General features: G+C 41.5%; 1 non-coding gene across 1 annotated transcript; it reads left to right on the top strand.

Annotated features, from left to right (window-relative positions):
• The first annotated feature begins 4,183 nt into the window (after positions 1–4,183).
• Positions 4,184–4,265, top strand: trnas-acu (transfer RNA serine (anticodon ACU)). The gene has a single exon. It is a non-coding gene; the product is annotated as a tRNA-Ser (tRNA).
• Positions 4,266–8,543: the final 4,278 nt, after the last annotated feature.

Below are 8,543 nucleotides of genomic sequence, written 5' to 3'. Positions count from 1 at the left end.
TAGGAAGGAGGTAGAATCGGGTAGTGCGCGGTTCACGGACAATGAGTTTGGATTTTGTGGATGGGAGATGCCCAGAGGTGATGAGATTGTGGATGGTCTCGGAGATGATGGTTTGGTTTGGGGAGGAGAGTTTGTGATCGTGGTCAGTAGGAGGAGGTGCCTGCGAGTTGGCACCTGGCTTCAGTTTTGTTCATCTGCCCAACTCACAAGCCTAATTCCCGATGAATGGCTTATGCCTAAATCGTCCATTCTGCTCCGAGGATGTTGCCTGACCTGCTGTGCTTTTCCAGTACAACACTCTCCACTCATTCATTGTTACTGTCTCATTTCACACTACCCGGTCCATGTTGCCTGTTTGATGCTAATGAGCACTGTTCTCATGGACTGCGACAAAATCTGCCAATCTGAAATAAAAACAGAAATTGCTGTTAAATCACAGGTGTGCTGGAAGCATCTGTGCAGATGAATCACAGTTAACGTTTCACATCCATTGGGTCCATCTCTCCACAGATGCTACCAGACGTCCTGAATTATTCCAGCAAAGTCTGTTTTTGTTTGATTTTCAACATCAGCAATTTTTTCGTTTTTGTTTTCTTATTTTCTGCCAATATGATTTGGCTGAAGATTATGTTAAATGTTTTAAATATGACTGTGACGGAATGGCCAGATTCCACCAGCCGGCTACTTTTATTTGGTTCACGTGACCAATGCCTTTCCACTTTGTCACCGCGCCCTAGAGCTGCACTGCATATAAATTGACAAAATTGTTGCATTCTATCGGATCGGTAATCAGGAGCGAGATTGATTGAAATTATTGAAAACTTAAGATAAACTGATAAAATACGGGATATAAAACGGGAACTGAAAGTGAAAGAGAGAACAGCGAATGATAATTTTTTGACAAAACTGAAATATAATTGCTCAAGCTTCAGAAAGTGCTTTCATCCACAAGCATACCACAATGTGGAATGTAATTTTGGGGACAACCAATGCAAGGAGATAGCAAAATCATAGTTTTAAGGTCTTGCTGCAACTGTTTTGATATTAATGAATGTACACATGGGATTCAGTGCTGTGATGATCTCCGAAAATGGAAAAGGAAATCCTTGCCCTCGAGGATACGTGGGGAATGTTCACTGATTAATCCCAATAATGGCAGGACTGTCCTCTGGAAGCATATCAGTACAATTATTCAATGCTCCATGGAGTTTCGAATGAGTGGTGAAGGGAATGTCTCCGTTCACAAATTAATCATTCAGTAGAATTCAATACAGGGACCCATGAAAGGATGAACAAATTGAACAAGAACACGGACATACGATACACAATAGCTACGACAATTACTATGTAAAAACTGTTGATTTCAGATTCACGGTGGCCTTTGGTGATAGCATTTGCTGTCCGAACCAGTCTGCACTGGAATGACGGGAGACATACTGTGAAGTATTTGAACTTCCGTCGCCTTTAGATATAGCTGAGACTGACTCAGGACAGGGAGATTTAGAGGTGTTGGCCTTACTAACCTTTCAGACATTCCGTGGAAGAATAAAGGAAGTGAAAAATATTTTTTGTCTCCATGGAGACGATGTTCATGAACTGGATAGATAGTAATTTACCTTATTGGAGTTTATAAATAGACACATCATATTTAAAAAGCAAAGAGTTCATAGTGTAACTGTAAAATCTTTAGGTCACACTCAGTGAGAGCATTGTGTGTAATCCTTGTCCTCATTCTCCATCAAAAACATGTAAATAAGTTAGAAAGGGCACAGATGTTGTTTCCTGAATAGCAAGATACTAAAAAGCCAAGTGACGTTGTTTAGTGAGACATAAAAATATCAGAAAAGATAGAACCGGTTTCATCGAGATGATAGAAAGGATGAAGGAGTTTATTCACAAAGTTTTGAGATGCTGGAGCAGAAACACCCAAGTTTGATGTCAACAAATGAGATTTTCACATAACGCGAGGTTTGAATGAGTAAATCAGGGAAATTCCCTCTTTCGAGTGAATCAATAACTTTCGTTCGAGCTTGAAAACCATTAGTGAATGATTAAGAAACGTTTGGATGAGAGTTTCTTCCACTCAATAGAGTTATTTAAATCGTGAACGACTTTCCAGAAATAAAATGTAGAAGCTGGCTTCAGAGTATTTTACAAGATACACGAACAAACGTACAAATTTACCATTGAGTGAAATTCAGTGTGGTTGCGTGACAATTTCGAATTTGGTTTACTTCAGACACAAAGACATTTCATGACCACGTACAACTGAATAAGACTGAGTATAATAAGTTCATGGATTGGTAAGGTATGGCGTATTATTCGAGGTGAAACTCTGTAAATGGAGCTGATGTCGTAAAATAACTGCAGACAGAAGTTATATCCTAATGAGTAGATATTGAATCGTCACTTGGAGACGCAACACCTACTTTAAAGATTTGACCACATTCACATGATGTTATGTACATTTCGTACATTCTTAACTCCACCCAAGAAATCCACCAAGAAGACTCTGCCCTTTTGTATTGTTAACCCTCTGTACTTCTCTGCAGCACGCCATTTAAGATAAAATATGCTCAGACCAAAATTCAGTTCAATACAATATTCAAACGGTCATATGTGATTTCTTTTTTTATTATTGCAACAACCTTTGTGAGTTTGCAACAAACTGTCCAACATGAAACCAGTTCAACATCTATTTTCCCGGAATTTAACGCAGTGCACATGGGAAACGTTATCCATCTGCTGAAAAATCACCTTCGGCTCTCTCTCCACACATGTCTCTTCACGTTTTAAATATTTAGCGTATGTTTGTTGATCAAGGAGTCATTATCCAGAAAAGGTCGTTTCTCAATCCACAAACACGGGTATTTTCCCATAAACTTGGCTTTACTCAATATCACCTTCTGTCCGTACCCCTCAACATGACGACAAATTGAAGCTGCTCCATGTGAGGCTCAGAATTAAAACTTCGGCACAGCACAGCCCACTATATGGAACAGAGATACCGTGTACTGGTCACCTGTAGCACAAAAGCAACACATTAATGCTTACTTCCACATTTCTGATTTTACCTTAACGTTTGGGAAATCGAGTTTCTCTGATTCCATGGCTAGTAATGGGGATTATATGATGATCTTCAACAGTTGTTCTGACCCCGAGTGAGGAAAATGATGAGCTACTCATTGTAACGATGGGTAGATTAATGAAATGTACAATTACATCTTTTGCCTTCACTAACCCATGAGCTTTTTATTTTGTTTTGCATCTGTAGAAACCATAAAATCTTCATCGTGAACAGACTCAATGACAGATCTCCATTGTGTCTTTGGCATCAAATTTCAAAGTGTAAACCCCCTCTCAATTCTTCCACCGCAGTCCGCTGTTTGGGAAGTGTTCCTGTTGTGGAAAATGCACTTCCCCGTGTTTCAACTACTATTCCCAGCATGCGCTCTGGCACTGTACTCATTTTCCTTCTGACACTTGCTCACTGTGTTGCTGTGATCATACAGCGACTTGGTGTCACACGGCCCAGGAAAATGATACAGATCAAGGTTTTGCATTGTTGCGTTCAATTGTCAGTTTAGCCTTAGTTTGGATTTTGAAATTGTCTGTTCTGCACACAAGTGCGTGTCAAAAACATCTGAGCAGAAGTTAGGTGTTCCGAATAATGACATTGAGCACTATGCACTCTCCTTCAGTCTGGAAAACAATTCCTCACAGGCAATTTAATAGATAATAGACTGCAGGTGAAAGAGTAGGCCATTCTGCCCTTCGAGCCAGCACCACCATTCATTATGATCATGGCTGAAAATCCTCAATCTGTATTCTGTTCCTGCTTTTTCCCAATAATCCTTGATTCCACTATCCTTAAGAGCTCTCTCCAACTCTTTATTGAAAGAAAACCTCCTGCTGTCTCGGGTTCTTCATTCTGTTGACTTCGAATTTTCACAGAATTCAACAGGCCTTGTTACATAGTCATTTCCTCATTTTTTTTTCAGATCACTGTGTGCATAGTGTGACAGTGGGAGTGCACTTGCCCCACAATCCAGAGGTCAGACCATTGTCTTGGAACTGTACTGTGTTACTTATCATTTCACCAACACCAGGGAGAAATATCTGCTGCGCTGCATAATTTACACAATTCAATTATTCATAAGGTGATATCCTGCCTACTACCTGTGACGAGATGGCCGAGAGATTAAGGCGATGGATTACTAATCCCTTGTGCTCTGCACGCGTGGGTTCGATTCGCACTCTCGTCGCTGTCATCAATGGCTTTCAATGGTGCTGTTTTCAGATGATAAGTTTATATGCATGGACGCTATTACAAAATCTCAAAGAATAGTTTGAACCTGTTGCCTAAACTGCACTGAAATGTAGATTGCATTGGGATAATGAAAAGGAACGTGGTTTTCTTTTTCAAGTCAAGCTGCTGTGAACGTTTTTTCGTATGAAAGACATCCAGGAAAATCAAATAACGAGAGCTGTGATGCAAAGGGATTCTTAACGAATATATTTTCAGATGAAAACTGGAGGAGGTAGAGAAGAAGTAATTCATCCTGGTGAGAAGAGTAGAGCGAGACAGCACAAAATAATGGAGATATTTCAAAAGGGGAAGGGTGTGGGTGTCGGGGCACTGAGAACTGGCTGGAAATGCACAGTGGAGAATTGCCGATGTGGGTGCCGTGCATGACCTCACATTGGTCTCGCCCTCGCCCCATGCTCTCGCCATTGATGAATGCTGGACATAAGGCACAGATAAACACAAGATGTGGGAAGCAAGCTCCCTCTCGTTATGCAAACACTGGATGCATCACAATGAACTATGAACAACTGGAGAAATCAGCATGTTACCTATAGGGAGTGAAACTAAACTGTGGATCAATAACCGCAGATTCATGCAACATAAACTTGAAAAATGATTTAAAATGTAGGGTGTAGATTTGTTCGCTGACCTGTAGCTTTGATATCCAGACGTTTCATTACCTGGCTAGGTAACATCATCAGTGGCGACATCCAAGTGAAGCAAAGCTGTTGTTTCATGCTTTCTATTTATATCTTTCTCCTCGATGGGGTTCCTGGGGTTTGTAGTGATGTCATTTCCTGGTCGTTTTCTGAGGGGTTGATAGATGGCATCTAGATCTATGTGTTTGTTTATGGCGCTGTGGTTGGAGTGTCAGGCCTTTGGGAATTCTCTGGCATGTCTTTGCTTAGCCTGTCCCAGGATAGATGTGTCGTGCCAGTCGAAATGGTGGTATTTTTAATCCGTGTGTAGGGCTACGAAGGAGAGAAGGTCGTGTCTTTTTGTGGCTAGCTGGTGTTTGTATATCCTGGTGGCTAACTTTCCTGTTTATCTTACGTAGTGTTTGTGGCAGTCCTTGCATGGAATTTTGTAGATAACGTTTTTGCTCATGGATTGTCGTGGGTCTTTTAAGCTTGTTAATTTTTGTTTGAGAGTGTTGGCGGGTTTGTGTGCTAGTAGGATTCCGAGGGGTCTTAGTAGTCTGGCTGTCATTTCTGAAACTTCTTTGATGTATGGTAACCTGGTTCGGGTTTCTGGCTGTGCTTGTTCTGCTTGTCGTGCTTTGTTCTTGAGGAATCTGCGCACTGTGTTTTTTGAGTATCCGTTCTTCTTGAATACGTTGAATACGTGGTTCTCCTCTGTTTTCCGAAGTTCGTCTGTGCTGCAGTGTGTGGTGGCTCGTTGGAATACTATTCTGACGCAACGTCGTTTGTGTGTGTTGGGATGGTTGCTAGTGTAGTTAAGTATTTGGTCAGTGTTTGTCGGTTTTCTGTATACGCAGGTTTGTAGTTCTTCGTTGTCCTTTCTTTCTACTGTGACGTACAGGAATGCGAGTTTGTTGTCGGTTTCTTCCTCCTTGGTGAACTTTATGCCTGTGAGGGTTTTGTTGCTGTTGTTAAATGTTTTTCAATCTTGTTTCGTTTTGTGATGACAAAGGTGTCATCTACGTAGCGGACCCAGATTTTTGGTTTGATTGTTTGTAGGGCTGTTTATTCTAGTCTTTGCATTACCACTTCTGCTATAAATCCTGATAGCGGAGATGCAATGGGTGTGCCATTGATTTTTTTGTAGACTATGTTGTTGAAAGTGAAGTGGGTGGTGAGGCACAGGTCCACTAGCTTCATGATGTTTTCGTTGGTAATGTGATTGATGGTGGTTTGTGCTTGTGTGATGGTCTCTTCTCAAAGTGTGGTGTTTCCTTTCCCAGGTCGATGGTGATGAAGGTGAACAGTGCTGTTATGTCGAATAAGATCATTGCGTCTTCTCCTCTACTTTGGTGCTTTTGATGATTTTTAGGAATTTCTCGGTGGAGTGGATGGAGTGCTGTGACTCTTCTATGAGGTATTTCAGTCTTGCGTGCAGTTCTTTGGCCAGTCTGTAAGTTGGTGTTCCGGGTAGTGAGACTATGGGTCTGAGGGTGGCTCCTGGTTTATGGATTTTTGGTAGTCCGGTTCGACTTGGGCAACACATTGATCCTGGCACTGTCTAAGCAAAGACATGCCAGAGAATTCCTAGAGGCCTGGCACTCCAACCACAACGCCATAAACAAACACATAGATCTAGATGCCACATATCTACCCCGCAGAAAACGAACAGTATATGACATCTCCACAAACCCCAGGAACCCCATCCAGGAGAAAGATATAAACAGAAAGCAAGAGACAACAGCTTCACTTCACATGGAGGTCACCACTGATGATGTTACCTAGCCAGGTAATGAAATGTCTGGATATCAAACCTACAGCTCAGCGAGCCAACCTACACCTTAAACCTCAACCTGAGCTGCAAACCTTCACAAACCTTGCGATTTAAAGTGTCTTTATACGCATATCATCAATAGACTTTTCGTTCTAATACCCGTGTGGTTGAAAAAGAAGACACCACGTTTCAAGATGGATGACAACGTTCCCAATTTTGTTTTGAAATTGAGATCTATTTGACCGAATCACACAGTGAACAATTTCATTTTAAATAATGAAAACCACATTCTCTCACTTGGAATAAAAGTGTGATTTCAACACAAACATTGTCCTTGCTAAGTCGCAGTTACACAACATGAAAAATAGGATGAATTTTTTATTAAGAATACATCAATTAGCACCATTATCTTACTTCGGATTGACTGCAGTATGCACATGCTAAATTAGGTTTAAGAAAGAATGACTTTTGGAAATAATGATTCCGTGGTGACTAAAAATAATATTAGGTTCTCATGACGCGGATATTCCACCAATGGCTCAAGTGGTGGAAATGTTTAGTGGGCAGTATTTCTATGATGGTATAGAAGTATGTGAGCTGCCACGAATGGGAGCTCCCACTTATTCTGGAGCAGCGTCATTTGACGTGGACCAGGGAGCATTGTGACTTCAGTCTGGGAGTGCCAACCACACCTGGAGCAGCCTTTATTGACCTGGAGCAGCAGGGAGCATTGTCACATCCGAATGCAAGATCTAACCTCATTTGGAGCAGCTTCAGTTGGCATGGAGCAGGGAGCTTTGCGAGATCCATCTGGGAGCTCCACTCTCACCTGGAGGAGCTTTTAATGACATGTAGCATCAGGGAGCATTGGGACATCAGAGTGATAGATCCAACCTCAACTGGACCGCTTCTATTGACATGGAGAAGGGAACATTGGGACATCAGACTGGGAGCTCCAACCTCACAAGGACCTGCGTTTAATGACATGGAGCAGCTGGGAGCATTGGGATATCAGAGTGGTAGGTCTAACCTCAACTGCACCATGTCTACTGACAAGGAGCAGGGAGCATTGGGACATTAGACTGGGAGCTCCATTCCAAGGCGAGCAGATTCTACTGACATGGATCAGCAAGGAGCATTGGAACGTCAGGTTGGGAGCTCCAACATCACCTGGAGCAGCTTGTATTTACATGGAAGAGGAGGGAAGATTGGGACATTAGGATGGGGAAAAGAATATTCAACTATTTTAATCTAAAGTAAAATATGTGTCAACACGTTAGAAGTTAATTGATTTATGAAGAATCTTTCCCGGGAAAATAATGAATTATTTAATAATAAGGACAGGTCCTGCAAATATTCAACACAGGAAAACGCATTGGTACAGAGAGAAATGGGAGTGATATTTCATGTCTTTGTCTTTTCTTTTCTGGCCGACTCTGCACTGGATTACATCACCGGAAGGATGTTTTCACTCATTTCTTGCAAGTACGGCCAGGTCATTAACGTAATCTAAATCTGAAAATTAATGGGAATATGCGATGTTATGATTAGGCTGGTGTGTATCTCAAATTATGGTGTTAACGCAGCAAATTCAGTTGCAATTTCCAAGATCAGCAGTGACCTCATTGATTGGCTGATCAAATTGTGAATTGTCGTTTTTTTGAGGTCAATTTGAAGTGAATCAATGATGGTGATTATCTTTGTTCTTTGTTCACCTTGTGACTGTTACTGGTATTGCTCATGTTCTTGTTAACACCACAGCTCTGCAGCGTGTAAAATCTCAGTTGTGCATCTGGCCAGTGGTACAACCATTCATATA

Source organism: Chiloscyllium punctatum, chromosome 27, assembly GCF_047496795.1.
Source record: "Chiloscyllium punctatum isolate Juve2018m chromosome 27, sChiPun1.3, whole genome shotgun sequence".
Taxonomy (NCBI): Eukaryota; Metazoa; Chordata; class Chondrichthyes; order Orectolobiformes; family Hemiscylliidae; genus Chiloscyllium; species Chiloscyllium punctatum.
This window is presented reverse-complemented; position numbering and strand designations above follow the sequence as displayed.